Here is an 8,597-nt window from a genome sequence, read left to right on the forward strand (position 1 = left end):
GGACATCAGAATGCATAAGCAGGAAGATAATGTGCAGGAAGTGGGAGATGATCTTCCTGTGCTTCTAAGAACTGGCTTGAGCTATCTGCAGCCTCCTTCATGGGCCAGACTCAAGAGAATCCAGGGACGGCAAAGAGAGCCCTCCCCTTCCCACAGTGCAAGATGCTCAACACCAGTTATCGCATGTAATACATCACGGATACATCCATGCTAAAAATGAAGAAGCAGTCTCGGAGCCTTAGGAAAACTCAGTAGGCTAGTGGGTGGCAGAGCTGCGTCCAGTCAGCTCCCATCGTACCTCTCTTCTCTCCACTGCGTATCACAGTTGGAAGGAGTAGTCAGAGAAACAGGGCTACGGATATAAGGGAGTGAAGGAAAGGACATCCAGAAAGTGCTTTCGCTTTGAATCCTAGCAGCCTTCCTCACCAGGTACATGAAACGTTAACACTTTTATTCAAAACCCTCATTAGTGGGCACGTAGGATCGCCCGTGACCTTGCCACTCCCACCACGCCCACCCTTTCTGGGTTATGTCCCCCCCCCACACACTGTCCTTCTGCGTCCCAAGGTGTACTCACAGGTCTGTCGGGAAGGCTTTCTCTGATATTAGGCTCCCAAAATCTCTCCCTTCCCTTGAAAAATTTTACACCTAAGCCCCACAGCATCGTTCGTTTGGACGCGTAGGCTTGTGGCGGGTTTTTTCTAGCCATGTGACCTTGTGTGTAATAACACTTTTGAACGTTGGTTTCCTCGTCTGCGGGGTGAAGAAGAACAGAACATGGAGATGATTAAGTAACATCAGTGCCTGACTCAACACAGGCGGCTTCCTTCCTCATCTTTCTGCCTCATTTGCACGCCATTTCCCCAGGCCGTCTCCACATCTCAGGGGCTCTTAGCTGTGTTTAGGGAGTTGGCTGTGGGGATGAGAGGCAGAGGTGAGGCTTAGATTTTAATCAGTTGTAAATACTCCTCCCTCCCCCACCCCCCTTCCCTTCATTCATTTTCTTATCTACCTTCAGGTCTTCCGATCAGCCTTGTGACAGGGATATAAAGCTGTCATTACCAAAATAAAGCCGGAGCCGGAGACACTGGAGTAGAAGCAAGGCATTTGGCAGTGCTGCGAGACAAAGATCCAGGATCTGAAAAGCCATCGAGGTCCAAGGAAGAATTTGTGATTGATTGGGAGGAGAGATATGGATGAAGGCAGTGATGGGAACACTATGTCAGGAGTAATAGCCATGAGGCCAGAGACAACAAAGACCGACACTGGTCCATAGCAATGGGCTGGGGACTGGGAGAGACCAAACCAGGCTCAGGTCATTGCTGCCTGGGCCTTCTTTGCAACCACAGTTAAGCCCTTCACCTCCCTTGGCCACACAGCCTCCAAGTGCCAGGACAAAGGAAGGAAAAGAAACAAACAAACAAAAAAAAAAGCCTGTATTACAGATGAATATCATGGTATAAAACACCCATCGTGGGTCAGGAGTGGCGATGTGCCTTTCATTCCGGCACCCTGACAAACCGAGATCTGAAATGACCGGAGAAGGATGCCTGTTGCCTGTGACTGAAGACACTTGGCTATACACTAGGTGCTCTGGAGCGACTTCAGCCCACTGCAGCCCATTACCCTTCTCCCTGCATATAATAAATATGAGGTGTGGCGTGGCCGTTAGAATTATAATGTGTGGCAAAGTTGGAGGCCACTAGGCTAAGCAGGCTCACGACAAGGTCCCAGAAGCAAAAAGACCCCTTATTTGCCTCACAGTGTCAGCAGTACCCTCTGGTGGGTACATTTTTCCTACTAGCAAGCCTCTGTGGAAGTAAGTCATATACAGCAGGCTGCTTGGTGGCCATGGCTGACAGGAAATGGGGGTCTCTGGGATCATCAAACAGATATAATTGTCTAACCAGAAATCCCTAGGGGTGCTAGAACCACTAAATTCTTACTGTAGGCCATCAACATCCTCCCACTAAAACTGTCTTTATTCTGATTGAGTGGCAAACATTGAGTTGCTTTCTTTCTTTCTCTCTTTCCTTTTTTCCTTTTTTTTTTTTTTTTTGGTTTTTCGAGACAGGGTTTCTCTGTGTAGCCTTGGCCATCCTGGACTCACTTTGTAGACCAGGGCTGGCCTCGAACTCACAGCGATCCACCTGCCTCTGCCTCCCGAGTGCTGGGATTAAAGGCATGCGCCACCACGCCCGGCTCTCTTTCTTTCTTTTTTTAACTTACTTTGTTTTAATTACATATATTTGTGTGTCTGTGGATATGTGCACCAGAGTGCAGGGGGCCTGTAAAGACAGAAAGAGGCCATCAGATCCCATGCAGCTAGAGTTATGGGTGCTCTGAGACACCAGTTGTGAGTGCTGGACACCTAACTCAGGTACCCTTAATCTCAGAGCCCTATCTCGCCCCAATTTGCCGAATTCTCATTTATTATGCCTTCAGCTCTGCTGATGGCTCTTTGCTCATTCTTCTTGTTGTTGTTGTTCCTTGTTTGTTTTTTCAAGACAAGGTTTCTCTGTGTAGCCTTGGCTGTCCTGGACTCACTTTGTAGACCAGGCTGGCCCTGAACTCACTGCGGTCTGCCTGCCTCGGAGAGTGGGATTATAGGCGTGGGCCGCTTTGCCAGGCTTCTCTGCTCATTCTTCAAAAAGTGTTCCTAAGCCTGCATGAGGCAAGAGGGAAATGATGCTTTCTTCTACATGTGGCTGGACCTGACCTCTGGGCTCCCATAACCCCTCTAATTAAATCTGCCCCGCTCCTTGTCACATGGCCTCATGGGTAAACATCTGCTGTTTTTGAAGCTCTGGCAACTCCCCAAAGGCGGAAACTGGGCTCCTATTTTAAACGCTCTGAGTCCATAGTGCCCAGAGTCAGTTCTTGTGTGTGTGTGTGTGTGTGTGTGTGTGTGTGTGTGTGTGTGTGTGTGTGTGATACACAGAGAGAGAGAGAGAGAGAGAGAGAGAGAGAGAGAGAGAGAGACTGGGGACAGTGTTGACCAAGCTGGCCTTGAGATCCGCCTGTCTCTGCTTCCCAAGTGCTGGGATTAAAGGCCTGTGCCACCATGCCCAGCTCCAGAGTTGCTTCTTAAACCAAGCGTAGCTATTGTGTCATAAAGTATACTAATCTTGCCTTTTTGTGGGGGAGGGGCAGCCAATGCTGGAGTTCAAAGCACGTGTGAGGGGCATGTGATTTAAACTTTCTTCTGGTGGCTCAATGCTAGAGTGCTGGCCTAGCCGCAAAAGGCCTTGCCCAGCACCACGGAAGCTAAAACAAAACAAAACAACAACAACAAACAAACAAAAAGCAAGCTATTTATGCCCGTGTTTTTGTTTCTAAAAATTCTAAAATTCAAGCTGGGAATGTTAACACAGGCCTATAATCCCAGCACTTAAGAGGCAGAATTAGGAGGATCAGGAGTTCAAGTCCAGCCGCAGCTACACAGCAAATTCAAGGAGAGGGTGGTCTACATGAGCCCCTGTCTTAAAAACCCAAAATAGACAAATACAACTCAACAATTTTCCTTCTTGAGACAGTATTTCACTGTGTAGCTCTGCCTAGTAAGGAATTCTCCATCTGGATCTCCACCTGCCCCTGATTCCTGAACGTTGAGACTCTGAAAACGCAACATTATGTCTGGCTAGTCTGGCTAAACCCCGTCCCCTAACCCGGGCCCCACCCCCCCCCCTCCACACACACCCTGCCCCCATCCCCCTACTCCCCTACCCACCCCCATCAAATGTTTCAATAAAAAAAGTTCAGAGTTTGCTATTTAAGAAACGCTGATCTTGACCCTCATGATGCTGCAACTGTTAAGGGTCAGAGCCTTTCTAGAATATCTTTGTTTCTGCCAACCCAGTTACAGTCTTAGGCCATGTGAATAGAGGACTAGGGAAGAGAGGAGGAGAAGGGAAGGAAGTCATTAAGGCTATTTTTATCAGGCTTGCTGTCACTGGAGATGTGGTGGTTTGAATGAGCAATGAGGAAGTGTGGCCTCGTCAGGAGGAACGTCACTGGGGTTCCGCTTTGAGAACTTAAAGACTTGGGCCATCTCCTGTTCCCTCGGTCATCTGCGTGCTTTCCCTCGGGACATCAGCTCTCAGCTTGCCATGCCTGCAGCCTGCCATCAGCTCTCAGCTTGCCATGCCTGCAGCCTGCCATGCTTTCCCGCCATGATGGTGAGGAACTCTAATCCGCCTGGAGCAGTAAAGCCCTGCTCTCTCTAAACTGCTTTGGTCATGGTATTTCATCACAGCAGGAGAAAAGCAACTCTTAAAGTAGGTAACCAGAACTCAGTTCCATGAGGGAACTCTCGGAGCCAATGCACTACATGGTGTTGACCCCTGCTATGAAAGAGTGTGGAGTGTTTACACATCAGCTCCCACCTGCCATTTATTGAGGGCCCTTCAGAAGGGTATTAGTGATGTTACTTTTGGGCTACACTGCACACGGGCAAGAGGACTCTGGGCCAGAAAAAGCTCTCAGACAAGGACTAGCTAACAGCTTATAGACACAGGATAGCTCACGGGTATGTCATAAAGACGGGATGCTGAAGGCCGTAGAATGGATGTGCCTCATGTCATTAAATGAATTTCCGTTTGAGCTGCAGGATTTCCTGGCTTCTACAAACAAGTCTTTAACAAGTATTCCCAGCATGCCTTATTATTCATATATGCAAATATTTTACTCAGAGCCGGGCGTGGTGGCACACGCCTTTAATCCTAGCACTCGGGAGGCAGAGGCAGGAGGATTGATTTGAGTTTGAGGCTCAGCCTGGTCTACAAAGTGAGTCTAGGACAGCCAAGGCTACACAGAGAAACCCTGTCTCGAAAAACCAAACCAAACCAAACTAAACAAACAAACAAACAAAAACCCAAAAACAAAAACAAAAATCAAAACAACAAACAAACAAAAAAGACCTAGAAATAGTTGTTCTAGGTCATAATGGAACCTTCATGTTCCTAGGTCATAATATAAGTTCATGAGTCACTTTATAAGCCATGGCCAAATTGTCATATAACGTCACTTTACAGTTCCGTCCGCAAATGTTCTCATCTTTATTTGGGACTGTGGGGTGTCTTCTTTTGTCTGTCTGCCAGTCTGTCTGAGGAGGGGTATTATTGTGTACTCCAGAGTCCCCTTGAGCTCACCACAGAACCCCAGCCTACCTTGAACTCAACCTCCTTTTCCTCATTTCTTGAGGGTTGAGATTACAGGCATGGGCCGCCAGATTTGGCTGGGACTGTGGTCTTTTTAATTTTAGTCATTTTAGTGGATAGGTGGTGGTATAGCTTTGTGGTTTTAATGTTTATTTCCATTAGTGCTACTGATGATAAATATGTGTTTTAGTCATTTGTGTAGATTCTTTTTCAGCATGGGAGAGTGGCGGTCTACGGCCTTGAGCATGCTAGGACAGCCCTCTACCATTAGGCTTTATCTCTAGTCTTTTTTTCTCTATCTTTAATTTTAGGTTTTCAAGACAGGTTTCTCTGGGTAATAGCCCTGGCTGTCCTGGAACTCACTCTGTAGACAAGACCGGCCTCAAACTCACAGAGATCCTCCTGCCTCAGCCTCCTGAGTGCTGGAATTAAAGGCATTGAACCCCCACGCCTAGCTTCTGTTTTTAATTTTGATGGAGAGTCTTACTAGATTACGTAAACTGGCCTTGAACTCACTTTGTAACCCAAGCAGGCCTTGAACTTGCAATCCTCCTACCTTGGTCTTACTAGCTGCCATGACAGCCCTATACTACCAAGTTGACCATTTCTATATATTCTCTTCCAACATTTCCTTTCAAATCCTTTGTATATTTAAAAAATAGAATGTAACATCAGGCACAGTGGCGCACGCCTTTAGTCCCAGCACTCGGGAGGCAGAGGCAGGCGGATGGCTGTGAGTTTGAGGCCAGCCTGGTCTACAAAGTGAGTCCAGGACAGCCAAGGCTACACAGAGAAGCCCTGTCTCAAAAAACAAAAACAAAAACAAAAATAAAAGAGAGAGAGAAACAAAAAAAGAATGTAAGTGTTCATACATTTATATAGCTGTCTTTTAAAGTGTATGTGTGTATGCTGGCTTGCCTATTTATTTTCTCAATATTGCTCTTTTAAGAGTTGTATTATGGCCAGGAGGTGGTGGCACATGCTACACGCCTTTAATTCCAGCACTTAGGAGGCAGAGGCAGGCAGATCACTGTGAGTTTGAGGCCAGCCTGGTCTACAAAGTGAGTCTAGGGCAGCCAAGGCTACACAGAGAAACCCTGTCCTGAAAAACAAAAACAAAAAAGCAGTGACTGCTCTTCCAGAGGATCCAGTTCAATTCTCAGCACCTACATAGTAGCTCACAACTATCTGTAACTCTTGTTTCAGGGCATCTGACATCCTCACACACACATGCACATTTAGGGAAAATACCAACACACATAAAATAAAAGTAAACTATTTATTTAAAAAAGAATTGTGGGTTTTTTGTTTGTTTGTTTGGGTTTTTTTGTTTTTTCGAGATGGGGTTTCTCTCTGTAGCTTTGACTGTCCTGGGCTCGCTTTGTAGACCAGGCTGGCCTCGAACTCACAGCGATCCATCTGCCTCTGCCTCTCTGAGTGCTGGGATTACAGATGTGGGCCACCCCGTGCCCAGCTTCTTTTTAGTCTTTCTAAATTCACTTATTCTAGTCACTTTTTATAGGGTCCTTGAAGATTTTCTAATCTTTGTTTTTTGAGACAGGGTTTCTCTATGTAGCCTTGGCTGTCCTAGACTCACTTTGTAGACCAGGCTGGCCTGGAACTCACAGCAATCCACCTGCCTCTGCCTCCCGAGTGCTGGGATTAAAGGCGTGCACCACCATGCCCAGCTCTAATCTTATTAATAGTGAAGAAAACCTGGTTTACTTTCTCCTTCCTAAAACTTGAGCTATTTCTTTATTATTCTCACTTGAGTACATTTAATTTGTTGACTAGATCCATCAGTGAGTTGGACAGAAGAGACAAAAGCCTTCTATTATTCATCTTTGGCATTTCTGATGCCGTTGGTAGTTTCCCCCCACCCCATGGAAGGTGGGGTGCTGCATGTGCTCAGGTTGGCTTTGAACCCAATAAAAGAGCCGAAGCTGCCCTTGAACTTTTGACCCTCCTATTTTAATCTTCTAAGTGGTGGGATGACAGGCATGTGCCACCACACCCAACTCAATGTAGGTTTGAAATTTACAGTGACGTCTTTATTTATCAAGTTCAAAAGTTCCCGTCTAGTTTTATACTGGGAGTATTTTTAGTCCCAATTGTCTGGATTTCACCACGCTGAAAAATGCTGGGGCTGTACACGTTGGTTCTCTTTTTTCCCCTATAATAGTGTGTAGTGAGCATTGTGTCAGAGTCGAATAGTCTTCAGTTCCGGCAACCTCCGCTTTTGTGACCTCGTTCAAGTTCTGTATCTACTTTGAGTTCCTCCCTTGTGCTTGAAGGTTAACCGCTTTAGCGGTGGGGATAGCTGCAAGTGATATTAGGCTTGCCTGCTTGGGTCTCACAAGGATAGGTGCTCAAAAACTATTGTTACAGGCTTTAATCCCTGTACTCAGGGAGACAGAGGCAGGCGGATAGCTGTGAGTTCAAGGCCAGCCTGGTCTACAAACCCAAGTCCAGGACAGCCAGGGCTACACAGGGGAAACCCTGTCTCAAAAGAAAACAAAACAAAAAACAACAGCAATAGCAACAACAACAACAACAACAACAAAACATTGTTACTGCCCTCCATCACTTGTTTGGACTTTATAATGACATTCGTACCATACAGTTCACAATAGGGAAGTTACCGCCCCACGCCCCCCCCCCCAAGACAGGGTTTCTCTGTATAGCCTCAGCTGTCCTAGACTCACTTTGTACACCAGGCTGGCCTCGAACTCACGGCGATCCACCTGCCTCTGCCTCCAGAGTGCTGGGACGCCCGGCAGGACGCTTCTTTAAAAAGCAGTTTTGGTCACAGAGAAACAAGAACCTCACCTATGGATGATGGATTCTGCCTTGCTGACAGTAACAGCACAGTATCCAATCAGATGCTTGCTTCTGCTGACTGTAGCCTTCGTAATTATTCCTAGGCCAAGAGTTACTGGGATATAATGCACCAACAGTTACAACAGAAGTCCTGCTCCAAAGAAACCTGACATCATAGTCATAGCTTTCAATCCAAGTATATCCAGGAAGACTGATTCACACGTCTTGGTGCCCATTGATCTATCAAAGAATCTTTATTGTTAGTCTATCCGTGTGTCCTCTAAGGTTAAAGTCTCCAGCTCTTAGCACAGCCAGAGGCAAGGGTACCAGGCAAGGATTTCATGTGAAAATGATGCTCTAACTCCCAGAGCAGTGATTCCAGATGCCAGCCCCAGAGCAAATGCCTGATAAAGTGTCTCACTCAGATTTCTATAGAAAAGAAATATCAAAATGATTTGTGAGTTCATAAAGTTAAATCAAGCTAAATGTACTTACCGTCTCTTCCGCTGTGATTGTGCCTCTTCTATCTTTGGGATGTAAAGTGTTTCTACACTGTGCGTTATATGCATGTATATGTGTGTATATATGTTTATGCACATGGATGCACACATGGTTGTG

This window comes from Acomys russatus, chromosome 16, assembly GCF_903995435.1.
Source record: "Acomys russatus chromosome 16, mAcoRus1.1, whole genome shotgun sequence".
Classification (NCBI taxonomy): domain Eukaryota; kingdom Metazoa; phylum Chordata; class Mammalia; order Rodentia; family Muridae; genus Acomys; species Acomys russatus.